This window comes from Aotus nancymaae, unplaced genomic scaffold, assembly GCF_030222135.1.
Source record: "Aotus nancymaae isolate 86718 unplaced genomic scaffold, 86718_ANA_hifiasm-v0.15.2.pri h1tg000076l, whole genome shotgun sequence".
NCBI lineage: Eukaryota > Metazoa > Chordata > Mammalia > Primates > Aotidae > Aotus > Aotus nancymaae.
The window spans coordinates 14,473,000-14,496,137 of record NW_026988491.1 but is presented as its reverse complement, the minus strand read 5'-3'; the positions used below and the strand labels follow the sequence as shown (position 1 = coordinate 14,496,137).

General features: G+C 41.4%; 1 protein-coding gene across 5 annotated transcripts in view; it reads right to left on the bottom strand.

Annotated features, from left to right (window-relative positions):
* The window catches only part of TNRC6B (trinucleotide repeat containing adaptor 6B), a 291,478-nt gene that overhangs the window by 87,393 nt on the left and 180,947 nt on the right, over positions 1-23,138 (bottom strand). The window lies entirely within an intron of this gene.

The following is a 23,138-nucleotide window of genomic DNA, read 5'->3' as shown; positions in this document are numbered from 1 at the left end:
ATGCTTGTAAACAGTGTGCAACACAGCATTTCGCCTGAGTAGAACACAGTATTTCATTTAAACCAAAAGGATGCATAAAACTCACATTTAATTATTCCCACATCTTGGTTTGTCACCCCTTTTGCAAAATGTGACATTTAGTTTAGTTTCAAAGAAGCCTATTAAGGTGAGCTTTTATAATACCTACCTAAAAGAATACATACATACACACACACACACACACACACACAATTAATGTATTTCCACTCAGTAAAGGACCTGATTTGAATATGACAATATCCAGATGGCTTCTGAGCAGTATTCCTCACAGATAATGCAGAATATATTAACTCAATTATGGGACATACATATTTATCCTAAGTTAGGTGTTTTACCATGACATCTTCAGAGTGGTGAACATAAAGCTCTATGTTCTGTATTCTAAACTTTTTCTCTGTATTTATTAATACTATATGTTTTATATATTTTCTACTCGTGTTTTTAAGGCAGGCACTGAGAGTCCTATAAATCAGTGTATTCTAGGCCCGGCGTGGTGGCTTACGCCTGTAATCCCAGCACACTGGGAGGCCAAGACAGGCAGATCATTTGAGGTCAGGAGTTTGAGACCAGCCTGGTCAACATAGTGAAACCCCATCTCTACCAAATATACGAAAATTAGCCAGGTGCAGTGGCACGCTCCTGTAGTCCCAGCTACTTTGGGGGCTGAGGCAGGAGAATCACTGGAATCCAGGAGGCAGAGACTGCAGTGAGCTGAGATAGCGACACTGCACTCCAGCCTAGGCAACAGGGCCAGACTCAGCTTCAAAAATAAACAAACAAACAAACAAACAAACAAACAAACAAACAAACATATTCCCTATTGGCTGAATTCATTATTACATTTTCCTGTACACATGAACTGAATTAATCAGGTTTTGCTCCAGTGAATTTGAATAAAAATGATATACAATCATAAACATTCTAGTTAGAGAGATATTCTGAATCTTAAGAAATTAAAGAGAATATAATTTACAGCACACACTTGAAAAGTAACATTTATTGGAATGCTGTCAATTTTCACTCTACGTATCAACTGGGAAAAACCATACACTCAACCAACCGCCTTAACTTCAAAGCTCACAGTGTTCGGAAACCCCAGACTCTATGCTTACGTAATTTCATTGCTAGGAGAGTTAAAAGATCTAGTTCCCAGGTCCTCACAAATACTGAACAGATAACAAACCCATGGTTTCACAGATACCACCTAGAGTAAGGCCGAGTTACAAGTGAGTCAAATTAAAGGTTAAGTGAATAACAGGTTAAGATGGTTCCTGAAGGACTCAAGTTTGGGAAGCAGAGATCTAGTTTAACATACTGAAACTATGCAAGAGGAACCATGGACGAAAACTGAGGGGGGATTCTTGTGAATACATAATAATGTTTTATTTATAGAAAAAAGACTTAAAAAGTTATTTTACCTACATGTTGTCACTGTCCACATTCAGATATTAGCCTTTCTCCTGCACCTCTGGGTATAAAGATATAAAAGCCTAACGTGCAAACTCCACACAACCAAGGACAAAATTTTACTGAAATTTCCTTAAGGCTGGATTTCTTTGGAGTCAGATTGTGTGCCTCTGTCTAGGTGTGAAACATGTAGAGAATACCCACCTGCAGCAGCAGTGCCCTCCTTTAAGAAAATGGACTTACAAAAACTGTTAAGATGGATGTTGACCATCTCAGGTAGGCTGGCCACAGATCCTGTTCTATTTGGCTCTAAATGCCTTTTGCTTCCTCAGGCTGCAAGTGGAAGGAGTGGATGGGGTTCCTCGTGCCCAAGTTACTGTAATTTGGCTTCCACATTTTACAGTGAAACCCATTACAGAAAAGGAGCAACAACAGCCTGAATTTTCCTGTTTAAAGATTTGGCATTTACAAATAAAAAAGTTTTAGGTTGTCATTTTTTTTTCTAAAATTATTCTAAAATTAAAAGTTTATTTTTAAAAATGCAATGTTGGCTGGGTGCAGTGACTCACACCTGTAATCCCAGCACTTTGGGAGGCCAAGGGGGGGTGGATCACCTGAGGTCAGGAGTTTGAGACCAGCCTGGCAAACATGGTGAAACCCCATCTCTATTAAAAACAGAAAAATTAGCTGGGCATGGTGGCAGGTGCCTGTAATCACAGTTATTCAGGAGGCTGAGGTAAAAGAATTGCTTGAACCTGGGAGGCAGAGGTTGCAGTGAACCGAGATCAGGCCACTGCACTCCAGCCTGGGCAACAAGAGCAATACTCTGTCTCAAAATAAAATAAAACAAAATGGAATAAGTTTTCAGTGAAACGCATTCTTCAAAAACCTTTTCAAATATTTTCCTTATAAACAGGCAATTCAGGGAAACAGACTGAAATTCATGCTCAACAGAAGTAAATTCATTTCTAAAACAAATATATTTCAAAGCTTTCCAGGAGACAGGCCATACTTTCACTCTGTTTTTTGTTTTGTTTTGTTTTGTTTTTTATCATTCATCTTGGTAGGATTGAGTCTTCTCTTTAAATTTCACTTCCTTGGGAAGAATCTACTTTGCCAAACCCGGCTTAAAAACCTGCCATTTACTTTATAATAAATCAAATAGTGTGGGTTTCACCTTTCTTCTAATTCAGTTGTGTTCTCTATCTAAGCTGCGTATTAGCACCATTTGAGGAGCTTTAAAAAAATCCCTATTCTGAGTCAGAGCCCAAGCAGAGAGCAATGGGCATCTACACAGAGAAGGCATCCGTGGGGGTGGTGATGGAGATGGGTTACATACAGGAGACTGATGGGCTATTTAAGTATATGAAGAATAATGACACCCAGGTTCCTCAGTGTTGAGAAAGTAAGTTACACAAATGGAAGAAAAGGGAGAAAACTCAAATGAACTCCATGGGGTTGAATCTAAATTACTGGCATGAACTCAGAGTTTTCAATATATATAGACACAATAAATATTAGCTGTAACTTTGTGTACATATGTGAGTATATATTCCTACACACACACACACTCTCACACACACACACACACACACACTCTTATTCCCTTAGCTCTGTCACTCTGAGGGCTAGAGAACAAGCAACATCCAAATAACAATGAACACACTTAGCACCCTCTTTTGTGGCTTCTAAATACCACTCTTCACTAAATAAACTAGAGTTCTCTGGAAGAAGAGCTAATTCTCAGGGTAGGATAAGGAAAGTACAAGATGAACTTGGAATGTATGTTTGCCAAGAAGCAAAAGAGTGCTCCAAGTGTGATGGGAGCCGTCTAATGACCACAAAAGACAATGTGAAGTGCTCCTACAAGCTAAATTTGGAACAACATCAGCATCAAAATAAATAATTATAGTAAGAGACTATAAGCCATTGTAGAAAATAGGAAAACCCAAGTTCATACAGAAATAAGCAAATGAATAAATTGAAATGATGAGGAATGGAATAGTAACATAGTTTCAAAGCATCTCCCCCATAAAATACTTGTCATAAAGGGTTGAAAAGATAATTATGTAAAGGAGAAGCCTGTCAAGATACCACCTTAATCAAGTAATCCATGTAAACATCATCAGCAATGGGACAAATTTAAACTGTGAGTTACATGATAGGTAAGAAGACCACAGCATCAATTCTGTGATACCCCTTTTAAATGTGTATAACCTGAGTACCATCAAAGGAACCATCAGACAACTCTGCATTCAGAGGCGTTCTACAAAATAACTGGCCTGCAATCTTCAAAAGTTTTAAGACCATGATAGTCAAGGAAGGACTGAGGTACTGTTGCAAATGAAAGGAGAATGAAAAGACGTAACAACCAAATGCAGTGTGTGGCAAATGTCACACCTTGAATGCTGCTCAAGTGGTAGTAATTATCAGTGTGCTAATTTTTTCCTTTGATGATTATATTGTGGTTCTACACCAGAAGGTTCATTTTGTTAGAAATATACTATACTATTGGTGAAAAGGCTACAGGTGATGGAGCATTGGATCAGCAGTTAATTTTCAAATGACTCGGGGAAAAAAGTCTTTTTAAAATCATACAGATTCAAACTCTGTAAGTTCAAGACTGTTTCCAAAAACAAAAGAAAATATAAACAACAAACACAAAACTGTTGCTCAGGCAGCACCCCAGATCAATGACATACAAATCTCCAGGGATTTTCAGAAGTCTCTCCAAGTGGCTTTAACATGTGGCTGAGAAAATGCTCGAAATTCTTGTTTAAACCTACACTTGAAAACATTATTACCTGATTTATACTTCAAAAATCAAACCTTTGAGCCAAGGAAGTTGAGGCTGCAGCGAGTCATAATCGTGCCACTGCACTCCAGTGTCAGCAACAGTGAGATCCTGTCTCTGCTTCCCACCCTGCCCATGCAAATACCAGGTGACTAGGTGGATCCTACTTGATCATCAATTGCTTCTTTTTTTTTTTTTTTTTTTTTTTTTTTTTTTGAGACAGTGTTTCGCTCTAGTTGCCCAGCCTGGAGTGCAATGGCACTATCTCAGCTAACTGCAACCTCCTCCTCTTGGGTTCAAGCAATTCTCCTGCCTCAGCCTCCCCAGAAGCTGGAATTACAGGTGTCCGCCACCACACCCAGCTAATTTTTCTATTTTTAGTAGAGATGGGATTTCAACACATTGGCCAGCCTGGTCTCAAACTTGTGACCTCAGGTGAGCCACTCGCCTTGGCCTCCCAAAGTGCTGGGATTACAGGCATGAGCCACCGCGACCAGCTGATCATCAACTGCTTCTAAGTATGAAGGGCAAAAGAAATAATTTGTATTCTCTCTCATCTCTAAATACACAGCCAGCTGTAAAACTCATCACTTTCAAATTGTTATTTAATTAATTCAACAAATTCAGTTATTAAGTATTTACTGAGTCTCTACTATAGCTTCCCAGGCAATACTATGGGCACTTCCAATTCCCTACTTTGTGCCAAGAATGGCTTATAGGTGCACCCAGCTTCCAGGAACGTATAGAATACAAAGCCCCTCAAACTCCTTACAGCCCAGCCTGGGACCACTGCTGGCCCAATCCAACCTCATTCATTTACCCCAGTGTGCTGTACAAATCTTTTCTCTGTGTGTCTTGACCTGAAAAGGTTAGGAAGCATTGTCTAGGAAAGTTGGGGCTTTAACACTGCCTCTGCAGGGGACAAATGTGTGGGAGGTACTATGTGGGTAAGCAAAAGATAAATCAAATGCTAACACCATAATCTAGAATAAATCGGTAAAAAGCCAAACTACTCTTGAGAACCTCTCAGGTGAAGAGAATAAAACAGTGTTTTCTTCTTAATTTTTTACAATAATAGTAGAGAAAAGTAGAAGTGACTTGTACTCAAATAGAAAATACCCAACATTCGACCAGGCACAGTGGCTCACAACTGTAATCACAGCACTTTGGGAGGCTGAGGTGAGCAGATCATGAGGTCAGGAGTTCGAGACCAGCCTGGCCAATATCAGGAAGCCCCACCTCTACTAAAAATACAAAAAAATTAGCCAAGCATAGTGGTGGGTGCCTGTAATCCCAGCTACTAGGGAGACTGAGGCAGGAGAATTGCTTGAACCCAATAGGTGGAGGTTGCAGTGTGCCGAAATCATGCCACTGCACTCCAGCCTGGGCAATAGAGCAAGATTCTGTCTCAAAAAAAAAAAAAAAAAAAAAAAAAGAAGAAAAAGAAAAAAAAAAAAAAGAAAATACCCAATATTCACTTAAGCTGAGGCATAGCAAGACAGCCCTGCATGCAAGTTCAGAATGCCAAAGAGCAACGATGCTGACATTCCTAGGAATCTGCTGCATCCCAGAACTGAACCCTCCAATGGTCTGAGATCATGCAAAGGGAAAGCTAAGAGCTTGGAGCATCTGTATTGGCATTTAAAGCCATTCACAGTACAATTCTAGCTTTTACATTTCTTCATCCATTCTGCATGCCTGACATAACAGCCATCCTCTTTACTGCCCATCACACCTTACATTACTGGCAAGACCTAGCTCAATATCCACTTGCTTCAACGGCACCATCCCTAGTAACTCCAACTCTAGAGAAACTCGACTTCTTATGTAGACCCCACAACTACTGTCCTGCCTCTTGTGTGGCCCTTAAGGTGTCTCAAGGCAGATGACGACAGTCATTGGTAGCATGAGAGCACCTGAAATGATTTTCTGCAGCATGGCTGCTTTTACCAGGGGTAGTAACAGGCACAGACCAGTAGCCACAGACTGACTTGGTTCCCTTCTACCAGGATGCCCAGGAACTGACCCAATTCCTTTAACAAACATTTATTGTCTAATATGAGCCAGGCACTTTCTTTTTCTTTTTCTTTCTTTTTTTGAGACAGAGTCTCACTCCGTCACCCAGGCTGCAGTGCAGTGTCATGATCTGAGCTCAATGCTACTCTGCCTCCCAGGTTCAAGCGATTCTCATGCCTCAGCTTCCCAAGTAGCAGGGATTACAGACGCCCGCCACCATGCCAGCTAATTCTTGTATTTTTAGTAGAGATGAGGTCTCATCATGTTGGCTGGGCTGGTCTCAAACTCTTGACCTCAAGTGATCGCCTGCTTCAGCCTCCCAAAGTGCTGGGATTATAGGCATGAGCCACCACACCTGGCCGAGCTAGGCACTTTTTCTAAGCACTGGAGATATGGCAGAAACAAAACCGAGCTTTGGCTCTCAGGCAACTTACATTCCAGTGAGGGAAACAGGCAACAAATGAGTAAAATATACAACAAGGTATATGTATAAAATACACAGTTCAGGAGACGACAGTGCCTGGGAGAGGACAGGTCTCCTGACAGAGAAGGACAGAGGTGGGGCGAGAGCAGCACCTTCTACATAATGTTTAGAAAAGGCTTCTGATACAGTGACGTAAGAATGGAAACTCAGCTGGGCGTGGTGGCTCACGCCTGTAATCCCAGCACTTTAGAAGGCTGAGGCAGGTGGATCACGAGAGGTCAGGAGATTGAAACCATCCTGGCCAACATGGTGAACACCCGTCTCTACTAAAAATACAAAAATTAGTCAGGTGTGGTGGCATGCACCTGTAATCCCAGCTACTCATGAAGCTAAGGCAGGAGAATCACTTGAACCCGGGAGGCAGAAGTTTCAGTGAGCTGAGATTGCGCCACTGCACTCCAGCGTGGGCCACAGAGCGAGACTCCGTCTCAAAAAAAAAACAAAAAAAAAACGAGACTCATTGAGGTGAGGGATGAGGCCATGTGGGTATCTGGGGGAGAACATTCCAGACAGAGGGACTGACAAATGTCAATGAGTGAGACTGGTGTGTCTGAGGAATGGCAGCCAGGATGCATCAGGGAGTAAGGGAGGAGGTGGCAGGAGTGAGATCAGAAGCATGATGCCACGGCGGGGGTTGGGGAGGTCAGGGGTGGGGTCTCCTTACAGGGAATGTGTTTTTAAATTAACCAGAACACATTTTCTCATAATTGAATAAGGAATCAAATTGGAACATAAGTACTCAAACCCAAAACTTCCAAAATGTCTTATTACCAGCTTCCACCAGGCCTGCGGGGGGAGGGGGGGAGACAGAGAGAGAGAGAGAGAGAGAGAGAGGGAGAGAGAGAGCGAGAGAAAGAGAGAGTGTGTGTGTGTGTGTGTCTGCCCCAGCTGAAGCCACTGAACACACGGGAAGGGGCGCGAAACTTCCTCTTCTCCCTGCCCTACATACCTGGCACACACACACCGGGAACAGTAAGGTGTCCAAGTAAATGCTACCAAAATGCATAATTAAAGAGCGAGCAACACTTTCTACCCTCCCTGGGGAGATACATTCTTGAACAGCCTCAAAACAATGAACTAAATCATCTAATAAACGTATGCTGAGTGACTATGATACTCCAGGCACTGACTTGTGATGCACTGAGGATTTAAGACTGGGCAAAAGGATGGTTCCTGCCCTCAGGGAGCTGACATTCTAGGTAGGAGAAAGACAAAACACACACCCAATGCCAGGAAATGCCACGAAGACAAAAAAGCTGGAAAGGGGCCAGAGTGTCCAAAAGGGAAGAAACGGGAAGAGGTTGCTTTCCAAGAGGTATTCAGAGCGGGCATTTGTGAGACGGGTACATCCAGACCCCTCCATGAAGAAAGCCATCTAGGAGATGAGAGACCAGGCAAAGGGAAGAGTAAGTCCCAGGGCCTGAGATGGGAAAGGGCTGGGTGTGAGTTTGCAGGCAGGGAGATGGCTACCCCTACTTCAGCCCTCTCTCCACAGCAAGCCTCCGCAAGCACACACCCACACTTTCCCTGGTTTTCTGGGCTTCCTTGCCAGTTGCCCTCATCTACACCAGAAGAACTGGGCATCCTGGCTGGAAGTTTCCCTTCCAATGCATCAGTTCCCTCAGTATTTCAGTGCTGACTTGATGCCAGGCACCAGGCTGAGGCCGAGAATTCAGCAGCAAACAAGACACAGTGTTGCTTGCCTTCCTGGGGCTCTCGGTTCCACTTTTTAAATAGTTCTACCTCACCTCACAACCCAGACAGCATCTTCAGGGCAGGAACCTGTGCTCTTCTTGCTCTGTTTCCAGTCTCTACCATGCTTTGGGATACTCTGAGGAGAGCCTGCAGTGCCTTTGCTGTTTTGAAAGTACCAGAATCTTGGATGGGTCAATTCGAGCTTGTGATAATCCAGGTAAGAGATCAACTTTTTTTTTTTCTTGAGACAGAGTCTCTTGCCATCATTCAAGTGCAGTGGTGTGATCTCAGCTCACTGCAGCCTCCGCTTCCCAGGTTCAAGTGACTCTCCTACCTCAGTCTCCCGAGTAGCTGGGATTACAGGCACATGCCATCACACCCAGCTAATTTTTGTATTTGTAGTAGAGACAGGGTTTTCACCATGTTGGTCAGGCTGGTCTCGAACTCCTGACCTCAGATAATCTGCCCAGCTCGGCCTCCCAAAGCATTGGGATTACAGGCGTGAGCCACTGTGCCCGGCCAAGAGATCGACTTCTTTCCACAAACTAGAGTCATGACCAATGGTTCCTGTACGCATGACTCTGAGCCCATCGTGCCTCAAACATGCAGGAAAGGCAGAGCTAACAATTTCACACTTGAACACATGTATGCTGATGGGAGTGAAAGGATGATAAGAACCTTAACTCAGAAAAACAGCCAGGGTTCATCTTGACAGGAAATGGTTCTACATTCCCAGGAGCATGTTCCTTTCCATTAAGGTCTGGAAGACTGGCTGTAACAGCATCAAAACCTATCCCTGACACCCTGTGATCAGTAAGGATGGCAGCGCCTTTGGTCCTAGTTCCAACTCCACAAAATTGAGGCAGACAGACCCAAACAGGAACAGAGTCACCCAACACAGGAACTATGCCAGAAGTAAACCAATACTGTAAAAGATTAAAAAGAACTCCCAATAAAATGGAACAAACCATTAATACACCAACCTGGATGAATCTCCAGGGAATTATGCCGAATGAGAAAAGCCACTCTCAAAGATTATACACTACAGATTCCATTTAGATAACATTTATGGGATGACACGTGGTTGAGTGCTAGAGGACACAAAGTGGGGCAGGGTAAGGCAGGAGTGGTTATAAAAAAGGGTGACATGGGTGGCTCATGCCTGTAATCCCAGCACTTTGGGAGGCCAAGGCGGGCAGATCACCTGAGGTCAGGAGTTTGAGACCACCCTGACTAACATGGAGAAACCCCATCTCTACCGAAAAAAAATACAAAAATTAGCTGGGCATGGTGGCACATGCCTGTAATCCCAGCTACTTGGGAGGCTGAGGCAGGAGAATCGCTTGAACCCAAGAGGTGGAGATTGTGAAGAGCTGAGATCGCACCATTGCACTACAGCCTGGGCAACAAGAGTGAAACTCCGTCTCAAAAAAAAGAAAAAAAAAAAGGGTGATACTAGTGACCCTTGCGGTGACAGAATGTCCTGTATTTGATAGTGGTGGTAGATACATGAACCCACATGTGATAAAATTGTACAGAACTAAACACATAGGCAATTAAATACAAGTAAAACTGGGGAAATCAAAGTAAGATTGGCAGATTGTATCAAATCTGGGTTGTGACACTGTGCTCTAGTTCTGCAAGAAGTTACCATTGGTGGAATGGCATATGGAATCTCCCTGCATTGCTTCTGGCACATGAACCTACAATTATCTCAAAAATTTCAATTAAAAAAAAAGCTTCAAACATTGACTCATCTTTTGGTCTCCTGTTTGAAATTTTTTCAAGGATTCCTACTTCAAACTGTTTTCTTTATGAAAGTCACATAAGAGTCACAAGGAATTTGATAAATTATTTAGTCCCCAAATTACAGAATTAGATTTCCAAAAATATTCTAGAATCTACACTTCATCCTAACATGCTCAAATTGTCAGTTTAATTGATCAAGTATTCCTTGTCTTAAGTACATCGGGAATATGACAGATAACCACAAGGGTGTTTAAAATGCTCTTTCACAGAATTTACAATACAATTCTTTCCTAGGAACCTTAGCGGTGTACTAATCACTGAGCTATTATTTCACTCTGTGGTGGTATCTTCATCAGCTCAGTCAACACTAATTCCAAGCCCCTCTGGCCTTTCCCAGACTCATTCACAATCAAGAGATGGGGATGTGATTTATGCTGTGCCAATAAGGTGCATGTATGACTTTACCAGAGGATACACAGGGCACCCATCTTCTCAGGGAACATTATAGGGATGATGTGGTCCTGGAGCCTACCTCTGTAACAGCAATTTCCTGAATGCGCAGGAAAAGAAAAAAGCTCCCATGGGACCCTCAGTTTCACGGTGTGGCGCTGGGCGGTACCTGATCCTCAGCCTCTCATATATCTGTGAGACAGCCTCACCATTTAATAAACCCAGGCACCAGTGAGCATGAATTCTACTATCTACTTACTAAGAACTCTGCCAACACAGATTTAAATAGGGGTTTTCAAAATGCACCTAAGACGTGAGTTGTATGAACATTATTTCCTTAGAAAACAAAAGGTAATCCTGGCAACTTATAAAACAGTAAGAAAATAACTAGCCTCAAAACCATTACCAATCATGACTAATTAAGGATTAATGACACCACACGCATATTTGGGGTAAGAAAAATTAACAAAGGAGTACAATGAAAAGAGTTAAGCAAAGTGCCCAAAGTAACCACTTAAAATGTTTTTAATTAAAATTGCACACACACAGAAAGCATGTTGGAACATATCCATTCAGGCAGAGGAAATTACATAGTAGGGTACTCTAAATATCCATATTGGATTTGTTCTTAACATTTTTTCATTTGCTGGATCTGAGGGAATTTAATGGGATGCTAACGTAATTTGCACATATTAAATTAGCAGACAAGGCTAAACAGCACTAGGGTATAAAAATCATTCTGAGACTAAGTGGCTTATAAGAAGAAAACAGTAAACATTAAACCTAAAAAGACTAAGGTAAATGTATTTTTTATTAATTTTAAGGATAAAGAAATTTCTCCTGCCTTCAGTTTTATTACGTGACATGTGATAGGTAACGCTTTTATACGTTGCTAACAAAATGTAACACAGTTCCTTCTACATTGTGTTACCTTCCTTTCTGAGGTTGTATAAAGCAGTGCTTCTCAAACTTATTAAGTTAAGAATCTTATTAATAAGAATCTTATTAAATGCAGAATCTTATTTAGTAGGTTATGGGACAGGGCCTACAAGTCTCCATTTCTAACAAGCTGCTGGTCCCCAGATCTTACTTTGAGCAGCACACAAATACGCACTTGGTTGTTTCTTTTCAAGAAAATACAGAATTGTAGTCATTTCTTCGTTAAAAATCTCATTAATATCAAGCATATGCCTCATTATTTTTATCTGTGCTTCAATGCCAAATTACAGTATAACCTTCCTGAAGTTTTTGTTTGTTTTGAGACAGGGTCTTGCTCCTATCACCCAGGCTGGAGTGCAGCGATGTGACATGGTTCAGTGTAGCCTTAAACTCCTGGCTCAAGTGATCCTCCTGCCTCAGCTTCCCAAGTGGCTGGAATTACAGACATGTGCCATCATGAGCGGTTAATTTTTAAATTTTTTTAGAGACTGGGTCTTGCTATGTGGCCCAGGCTAGTCTTGGAATGTCAATACTCCTGCATCAGCCTTCCAAAGTACTGGGATTACAGGTGTGAGCACCGCATCGGCCTGTGAAGGTGTTTTAGATTAAACAACTCGTGTAGTGCTGACTTCACGAAATTCTACTGAAACAATGACATTAGGAATAGGATCAATCTGTGCATGTGCCGGCAAGAACAAATGCCAGCTGGATGACAGCAAATGAAAGGCAACAGCCATCCAAGGGTGCCATCAACTGTAGGGTGAATGCAGATTTCAGAGATGTCAAATGAGTAGAAGAATGTGTGGCTCAGAATCAATGAAATATGGCAATAGACTTTTCCAGACATAGACTCTGACTCCAAGCCTTTCATGAATTTCCCAGTTTACATATTTTAAGGCATATGCAAGGAATTGCCTTGTCTAGAATTACTCAAACCAAATAAAGTAAGATTTTTTTCTTTTCTTTGAGACTGAGTCTTGCTCCATCACCTAGGCTGGAGTACACTGGCGCAATCTCTGCTCACTGCAACCTCCACTTCCCAGGTTCCAGTGAATCTCTTGCCTCAGCCTCCGGAGTAGCTGGGACTACAGGAGTGTGACACCACACCCAACTAATTTTTAATTTTTTTCTTTTCTTTTCTTTTTTTTTGAGACGGAGTTTCGCTCTCGTTACCCAGGCTGGAGTGCAATGGCACAATCTCAGCTCACCGCAACCTCCACCTCCTGGGTTCAAGCAATTCTCCTGCCTCAGCCTCCTGAGTAGCTGGGACTACAGGCGTGCGCCACCACGCCCAGCTAATTTTTTTGTATTTTTAATAGAGACGGGGTTTCACCATGTTGACCAGTATGGTCTCGATCTCTTGACCTTGTGATCCACCTCGGCCTCCCAAAGTGCTGGGATTATAGGCGTGAGCCACCACGCCCGGCCTAATTTTTTATTTTAAGTAACGATGGGGTTTTGTCACGTTGGCTAGGCTGGTCTCGAACTCCTGACATCAAGCAATCTGCCTGCCTTGGCCTCCTAAGGTGCTGAGATTAGAGGCGTGAGCCACTACGCTCAGCAAGATACTTTTAAAAACTTGTTTTTACTTTCCAAAATTCTAAGTGGCAAAAGCTGTAACCAACAATTTCAAGGATTTTTCCCTGCAAAGAATTTCAGGGTTAGAATGGTGCCTAAAGAACATTAATCTCATGCTTTATATACTCTGGCTGGGCAGCTCAGCCAACTCTAACAAAGAGAGATGTGGCTTCTCAAACTTAGTGCAGCTGGGTAGGAAGTTCTTCATGTTGCCTTGAGAAATATCTCCTAAGAGCTTCGACTCCCTGGTCCTAAAACTTCTTTTTCAGATCACATGGAACAGATTATCTAAATATGTCCAGTTATCCATGATGCATCCCTGAGACATTCTTGGTTCCTTCACACATTCCACTCATGACCTGGTTTTCCATCCCCTTACCACTGGGATCACTGTCTCTTAAACCTGTTTCAGTTTGTCGATCCTCATCCAATCACTGGGCAAGGCAGCACCAAACAGAGTGGGCCTGCCATTTAGTTGTCCCATATGATATACCTCTGCTAACACTGTTAAAGAAGTCATTTGCTTTCTTGGAAATCACATCTTACTGAGTTAAAACCACCGAACACACGTATTTTTCACAGTATATTGCCAAGTCACTTTTCCATGACTGAATAATAATACATCTTTATTAATGCCCTCAGTGCCAGACTGTCAAATTTCCAAAATCACCTCTCCCAATCTTCTCTGCACTGCAAGGAAAGTCCTGGAACTATATTTTTCAGATTCCCATTCCCCGTAGGGTTCCAGATAAGCTGCCACCAAGGAGAGGTACCCTCCTTAGATCTGGAAAGCAGAAAAGAAGTCAATATTCTCTAGAAACAGTTGCAAAAAGACACATAGGTAATAATAGATAGCCAGGACTTTCTGATTCTGCAGCAGCTTCAGGATGATCTAAAGCCATAGCTGCATGCAGCTGACATCACTGCTCCTCTAGCAAGATGCACTCTAATTTCATCAACAACAGGAGCCTTCCTGAATTTCTTTCATCAGACTTCCAATGGTTGTGTGAACCTTTGATTCCCTATATTAAAATCTTTCCTATTTGGAAAGTCAAATGAAGCCTACCAAATGGAGTTACCAAAATTAATAAGTGAGTTTAACGAGACTGCAAAATACAAGACCAATACAAAAAGACCAATATTAAAAAACTAATTATATTTCTACACACTAGGAACAATCAATCAGAAATGAAAATTAAAAAAGAAGATTACATACATTACATAATAGCATCAAAAACTGAACACATAAGAATAAATCTGACAAAAATATGCAAGCCTTGAACAATAAAAACTATAAAACATTGTGGGTAGAAATTTTTAAAAATCTAAATAAGAGTTATACCATGCTCATGAATGAAAAGACTAAATATTGTTAAGCTGTCAATCACCCTCCAATTAATTTACATTCAACAAAATCTCTACATTAAAATCCCAGCACAATTTTTTTGTAAAAATTGACAAGTATCTTCTAAAATTCATATGGAAAAGCAAAGGACTCAGAATAGTTGACAACTATAAAAACGAAAGTTGGAGGACTTGCACAACCTGACATGAAGAGAGTTATTATAAACTTATAATAATTAACACAATATGGTACTGTCTTTTTGTTTTAATAGACAAATAGTTTAATGGGATAAAACAGAATCCAGAAATATACTCTCTCTCTCTATATATACACACATATATATATATATATATATATATGTTTTCTTCTGGAAGTTTTATGCAAGTGGAATCGTGTATATAAATATATATATTTATATATATATATGTATATATATACACGATTCCACTTGCATAAAATTCTAGAAAATGTCAACTAATCTATGGTGACAGAAAGCAGATCAATGGTTACCTGGGGTAGAGGAGGGGGAGAGAAGGGTGGGAGAGAGGGGTGATAATGGGCAAGAGGGGACGCAGTGTGGTGAAGGACATATTAACTATCTTTTGCATACATCGTTTGAACCTTAGCACATATATATATATATATATATATGTATATATATAAAATCAATTTTCAAAAAAGGTGCAAAGGTAATTTAATCGAGAAAAGACAGTGTTTTCAACAAATGGTGTTAGAACAACTGGTAGTAATATCTTTAAAAATGAACTTCAATTTGTACCTAGGCAATATATAACTCAATGAATCACAGACCTAAATGTAAAACCTAAAAAATTTCCAGAAGAAAACATAGGAGAAAATCTTTGTGACCCTAGGTACAACACCAAAAAGCATAATCCATAAAAGAAAAAAAAAACTGATAAATTGGACTCAAAGTTAAAAACTTCTGCTCTTCAAAAGACAAGAGAATGAAAAGATTAAGTTACAGACTGAGAAAAAGTTATCTGCAAATCACTCATCTAATAAGGAATTTATATATGGAGTATATAAAGAATCCCATCTTAAAACTGGCAAGGGCCGGGCACGGTGGCTCATGCCTGTAATCCCAGCACTTTGGGAGGCCGAGGAGGGCGGATCACAAGTTCAAGAGATCAAGACCATCCTGGCCAACATGGTGAAATGCCATCTCTACTAAAAATAGAAAAACTAGCTGGGCATGATGGTGTGTACCTGTAGTCCCAGGTACCTGGGAGGCTGAGGCAGAAGAATTGCTTGAACCCAGGAGATGGCGGCTGTAGTGAGCCAAGATTGTGCCACTGCACTGCAGCCTGGCGACAAAGCAAGACTCTGTCTCCAAAAAGAAAAAAACTGGGCAAAAGAGGCCGGGCTCAGTGGCTCACACCTATAATCCCAGCACTTTGGGAGGCCGAGGTGTGGGTGAATCACTTGAGATCAGGAGTTCGTTCGACACCAGTCTGGCAACATAGTGAAACCCTATCGCTACTAAAAATAGAAAAATTAGCCAAGTGGTAATGGTGCATGCCTGTAAACCCAGCTACTCTGGAGGCTGAAGCAGGAGAAATCACTTGAGCCTGGGAGGCGGAGGCTGCAATGAGCCAAGATCGTGCCACTGTACTCCAGTCTGGGCGACAGAGTGAGACCCTATCACAAAAAAAAAAAAAAAAAAGGCAAAAGATTTGAACAGACCCTTCACTAGAGAAGGCACACATATGGTAAATAAACACATAAAAAAGATACTCAACATCATTAGTGATTATGAAAAAACAAATCAAAGCCACAGTGAGATGTCAATACACATGGACTTCTAGGATGTCCAAAATTAAAAAGACTCACCATTCCAAGAATTAGCAAAGAGAACTCTCTCATGGTGGGAATGTAAAATGATACAATCACTTTGGAAAACACTTCGGCAGTTTCTTAATAGGCTAAACATACACCTACTATGTGACCCAACCACTCCATGCCTAGGTTATTCACTCTAAAGAAAAGAAAGCATATGTCCAACAAAGACTTCCGGATGAATATTCATAGCAGCTTTATGACTAATAGCTGAAAACTAGTAATTGCCCAAATTCGCATCAATAGGTGAATGGATAAACAAATTAAGGTAGAACATACAACAGAATGCTACTTCCTCAGCAATAAAAATAATGGACTACAGCTACAGACAACATGGATGAACCTAAAAATAACTAGGTTGAGTAAAAGAACACAGACAAAAAAAGAGTACCTACTGAACGATTCCACTTGCATAAAATTCTAGAAAATGTCAACTAATTTATGGTGACAGAAAGCAGATCAATGGTTACCTGGGGTGGAGGAGGGGGAGGGAAGGGTGGCAGAGAGGGGTGATAATGGGCAAGAGGGGACGCAGTGTGGTGAAGGACATATTAACTATCTTTTGCATACATTGTTTGAAACTTAGCACATTGTACATGTCAATCATACTTCAATAAGGAGGTAAAAGGAAAAATAAAGAAGAGGGAAAAAAGGCTTTCCTACACAGAGTAACTGGAATGGCCCATTTCCCTGGCAGAACCCTGAATGACACAGCCCTACAAGTGAGATCTCTTTATCAGTTGAAATTTCATCCTGGGTGTGCACATTGTTCCCTAAGATCACAAATCTCTAAATCGGAGCTTCTGCACAGATAATGCTCCTAGGATAAGTGCCAGGTTTCATTTTTCAATGCACTGAAGCCTCTTGTAGAGAGAGCTTAATAAGGCAAATGCCAGAATTTTTAGAGCTGTACCTTTACATCTCATTGCTTTCATTCTCTGGAGTGCGGCAAACTACCAGCATCTTCACTGAACTTTCCTTCGATTAGTAATACCCATATTGTGTGTTTATAAGGTAATTTAACCAAAGCTGTTAATTTTTAAACCATTCTTATGGTTTTGCTGGTCTTCAAATAAGGTTCTTTTGAGTTCAAAGGACACCTTAGGTTTTAATATAAGATTTGGTGGATAAATCTTTGTTACCGTTACCTCATATTTTACTCCTGAAAGTACTTTCTTATACACTACAATTAATACACACTGCTATATTTCCTTTACACACTGCTTCTAATGATAGCCTGAAATGAGGAGTAGTTTTACAGATATCCAAACAGCCTAAGAAACAGCCACCCAATGAGGGGCTTATACCACATACTCTGATGTTTATTTATCTTATTTTTTATTTTTTTTGAGACAGAGTTTCCCTCTTGTCGCCCACACTAGAGTGCAATGGCGTGATTTTGGCTCACCATACCCTCCGCCTCCCAGGTTCAAGCCATTCTCCTGCCTCAGCCTCCCAAGTAGCTGGGATTACAGGTGCCCACCACCATGCACAGCTATTTTTTTGTATTTTTAGTAGAGACAGGGTTTCACTATGTTGGCCAGGCTGGTCTTGAAGGCCTGACCTCAGATGATCAAGACCAGCCTGGCCAACACAGTGAAATGGGGGCCAGAATTTGGCAACCCCCAAAGCGCTGAGATTACAGGCATGAGCCTCCACACTTGGCCCACATACTCTAATATAAACTGGAACCACTAAAAACTATGTTTACACTTTAAGGGCCAGACCAATCCACAAAAGCCAGAGCAGAACTCTACCCTTAAGAAATGAGAAATAGCAGTCTTAGCTATGGCCTTGGAAAGAACTATTCACTACAGAAAAGTGAAGAAACATGGCTCCTAAATAGAAGAGAAAATAAGTTTATCAATCAGAATCCACAGCTCTAAGGCACATATTATTCAGAAGAAGAACTGAGAACTATTAACAGCAAGTGGTGGGACAGCTTTTGTAAACATTCAGGTGTTTTCATTTTCATGTTGCTATTTTTTTCTCTGCTTTCCTCCCTCCACACATGGTCCGAGACAGTTTTTCTTTTCTATTGAAAGAATAAATAATAACTGAACTTGAAATCAGATTGCTAGCAATTCAACATCAAAATCACAGTAAACTGCAACTCCATTAAAAGGTAATTTTAGGGCCAGGCACAGTGGCTCATGCCTGTAATCTCAGCACTTCAGGAGGCCGAGGCCGGCAGATCACTTGAGGTCAGGAGTTCAAGACCAGCCTGGTCAACATGGTGAAACCTCATCTCTACTACAAAAATTGATTGGTGTGGTGGCATGCACTTGTAATCTCAGCTACTTAGGAGGCTGAGGCAGGACACTCACTTGAACCTGGGAGGCAAAGGTTTCAGTGAGCCAAGATTGTTGCACCACACTCCAGCATGGGCAAAAGAGCCAGACTTGGTCTTGAAAAAAAAAAAAAAAAAAAGGTAATTTTAGGCTAGGTGTGATGGCTCATGCCTATAATCCCAGCACTTTGGGAGGCTGAGGCAGGGAGACTGCTCGAGCCCAGGAGTTCAACACCAGCCTAGGCAACGTGGCAAAACCCCACTGTACTAAAAACACAAAAAATTAGCCGGGCATGGTGCACACCTGTAGTCCCAGCAACTCTGGAGGCTGAGGTGGGAGGATCACCTAAGCCTGGAAAATCAAGGCTGCAGTGAGCCATGTTCCAATCACTGCATTCCAGCCTAGGCAATCAGAACAAGATCCTGTTTCAACAACAACAAAAAAGGTGATTTTAAAGCAATTAAAGTGTGACCTATGACTGTCATGGTATCCAAATGCATCAAGCAGTAACTGGGTAGCTATGACATATAAGTGACCTGAAGTGATTTAAACACGGCTGCACACACCACCGCCCCTCCACGCTGATTTGAAGTTATGGTCTGAGCATTCCCAATGGAGAAACTAGTGGTTCTAGGCTGGGTGTGGTGGCTCACGTCTGTAATCCCAGCACTCTGAGAGGCTGAGGCAAGCACTTGAGGTCAGGAGTTTGAGACCAGCCTGGCCAACGTGGAAAAACTCTCTCTCTACTAAAAAAAAAAAAAAAAAAAAAAAAAAAAAAAAAAAAATTAGCTAGGCATGGTAGCACACGCCTGTAGTCCCAGCAACTTTGGGAGGCTGAAGCAGGAGAATGGCTTGAACCCAGAAGGCAGAGGCTACAATGAGCTGAGACTGCACCACTGCACTATGGCCTGGGCGATAGAGTGAGACTGTCTCAAAAAAACAAACAAAAAAAAAAGAAAAAAAAATAAAAATAAAAAATAAAATAAAATAAACAAAAAACCCTAGTGGTTCTGGGAGGCCTCCTGCCTCCCAACACCAGGAAAGGGAGCACTCAACTGAGAGCCCCTTCCCTCAGGCTCTGGGCCCTTCTCTCTCACTGACCGATGACCAAATCTCTGTCAGGGCTGCATGTGCACACAGAAGAAATGGAGCTAAATAATCTGCATGAAGATCTTTAAAAAGCATTAATCACATGCAAGGAATCAAACATAAGTAAATCAAACAACGATGCATTTGGTTTTCCTCTGACCACGTGTTCTCAACTCTAGGATGCACAGCCGGTTAACAAGATCAGAGGAGACTTGTCATAACTGAGTCCATCAGGGAAAGTGATTTTTGCACCTTTCCAGATCTGTGCTTTAAGCAAAAGCCAAGCATTTTATGTTAAAAAATCAATGGAAGAGATGTGAACTCTCCTCCTGAGATCACACGGTATCTACTGCAAACGAGTGAGCCGGTGGCGGGTGGGCCTCCTGACCATGCTGCACCACTGCCGCTTTATTAAGTTTATGTCTGTTATTCTAATTCTGGAAATCTTCCGAGAAAGGGTGCTATTTGTGACACTTATCTTGGTATTGAAAAAAATTAGCAGACAAGGAAATCAACCCTGAATTCGAGACTCCACAGGTGACAGTCGTACCCTACTTCTCAATGCTCTTAATTTGTGCTCTATTTTCAGAATAGTAAAAATGGAAAGTCATGTTCTTGTGTTCAGCAGTTGTCATTTATATTTAGCAAGCTGAATAATAAATTGAATTACCTTGAGGAAAATGTATATTTCTGAAAGATAAGCATGTTTAAAAGTAATCACAAACTACAGAGTAAAGCTGACTTGTGAACTTACATGACCCAATTCTTCAACTAAAATTATACACCAGTGAGAAAATGACTTCAAATCTAAAAAATGATTTACATATGGCAATCTGATAACAACTAAACCAAGACTTACCTGTGTCTAACTCTTCAGGATCAGTTACAGGATGCCCAGCTCTCTTTAAAATGATATCCAAGCCTCTATACACAGTCTAGCATCTAATTTCTACTGAGGTAACCTGGGGGAAATGTTTCGTGAATGATCTACCACTGTAATATTTAATAGACAATCACAGTAACAGCTATGTCAACTATGTTCTTATTTTTCTTTTGAGACGAAGTCTCACTCTGTCACTCAGGTTGGAGTACAGTGGCATGATCTTGGTTCACTGCAACCTCCACCTCCTGAGTTCAAGCGATTCTCCTGTCTCAGTCTCCCATGTAGCTCCAATTACAGATGCCCGCCATCATATCTGGCTAATTTTTTTTTTTTTTAGTAGAGATGGGGGTTTCACCATGTTGGCTAGGCTGGTCGTGAACTCCTTCAGCCTCCTGAAGTGCTCGATGCATCCGGCCTCAAATATGCTTTTCTGAGAGGACTAACTTCAGGTTCTCTTAAGCTATCAGAAGGATTTTTTCCCCTTTCAGTTGAGCATTATGCTTTCTATACATCATTTGATCTAGGGATTGTATTAGTGAATAAATGCAGTATTTCTGTATTTCTTTGTGTTTCCCAATCCCCACTTCCAACACCTTCTTCAAAGTTCTTTTGAATCCATCTCTCAAAATCCTACACTCAAGCATGGTCAATTGCAACAAGCAGATACCTCTCCCAAGGTGCTCTCATGATACATCACAGCCAGGTAAAGAAAAAAAGCACAGGCTTCGGACTCTGACAGTTTAAAATCAAATGTTATGTATTTTGGACACTACAATGGTAGAAGATTGGGCATATTATTTGGCATCTAAGTTTCTGCATCTGTAAACTGGGGGCTATATACTACTTATCTTGAAGAAGACTGTGCTGATCAGAAATAATAGATAGAAAGCATCTAACAATACAAAGCACATGAGCTGCTACTGCTTCTGGCTGCAGGATCTACCTCCTCCTCCACATCAAGCACCTACTATGCATCAGCAGAGAAGGCGCTGAGTAACAAAGGGATGAGACACACAGCACCCGGAGAAGGCACTCAAGAACCACACACGACCTCATCAAATCAGAACCATACCTCATACCTTTCGTGAAAATAAACTCCATATGGATGAAACATTTAAATAGGAGGAAGAGAGGAAGGAAGGAAAAGGAGAGAAAGAAGAAAGGTAGGAAGGTAACCATTAAAGCATTTGAAAAAATTGTGGCTAATTTTCCTCTTCTTTTTTCTTTTTTGAGACAGAGTCTTGCTATGTCACCCAGGCTAGAGTGCAGTGGCGCAATCTCGGATCCCTGCAACCTCCGCCTCCCGGGTTCAAGCAATTCTCCAGCCTCAGCCTCCCAAGTAGCTGGGACTATAGGTGCCTGTCATCATGCCTGAGTCATTTTTGTATTTTTTATAGAGACGAGATTCCACCTATTGGCCAGGCTGGTCTCGAACTCCTGATCTCGTTATCTGCCTGCCTCAGTCTCCCAAAGTGCTAGGATTACAGGCATGAGCCACCACACCTGGCCTAATTTTCCTTTGTATAATGCAGAATGAACAAAGACTTTCTAACTATGATACAAACTCAGAAGCCATAAACAAATGAGAGCTACATCTGATTATAGAAATGCTTTAAAACAAGTATTATGATAGAACCCACCAACGTCATTATTGCTGGGGGAAAAAAATCAGCATTTATATCTCAAAGAGCTAGGTTCCATAATACATGAAGAATTACTACAAATCAACAAGGAAAAGACCAACAACACAAAGGAAAAGTGAGTGAAGAAAATGGACAGTTCACAGAAAAGGAAATACAGCCTTCTAAGACATAGGAGAATATCAATTGCATTCTCTATAAGGGAATAGAGTATTCAAAGTACACCAAGACAGGCTGGGCGCGGTGGCTCACGCATGTAATCCCAGCCCTTTGGGAAGCTGAGGTGGGCGGATCATCTGAGCTCAGGAGTTTGACACCAGCCTGGTCAACATGGTGAAACTCCACCTCTACTAAAAATACAAAAATTAGCCAGACACGGTGGCTTATGCCTGTAGTCCCAGCTACTTGGGAGGCAGAGGCACAGGAATCACTTAAACCCAGGAAGTGGAGGTTGCAGTGAGCTGAGATTACACCACTGGACTCCAGCCTGGGCAACAGAATGAGACTCAGTCTCAAAAACAAAAACAAACCCATCCACGAAAGTATACCAAGATACAGCTTTTCACAGACCAAACTGGCAAAGACAAAATTTGGTAATAACACAGTGCTGTCCAAGGTAACAGAGAAAAAGGCATTCACATATATCATTGCTGATGAGAATATAAACTGGTGCAATCTCTGTATAGGACAATTTGGCAGTTACCTATCAGAATGAAAGTGTACACAGTGTTTGACCCAGCTATCCTATTTCTAAGTGTTTATCACAGGAAAAGAATTACACATGTGGGAAATTACATATGCAAAGGATATTCACTGCAAAAATATTTGTAGGGGGCAAAAGATCAGAAACAGTCCATCAATTAAGGGACTGGTTAAATAAAT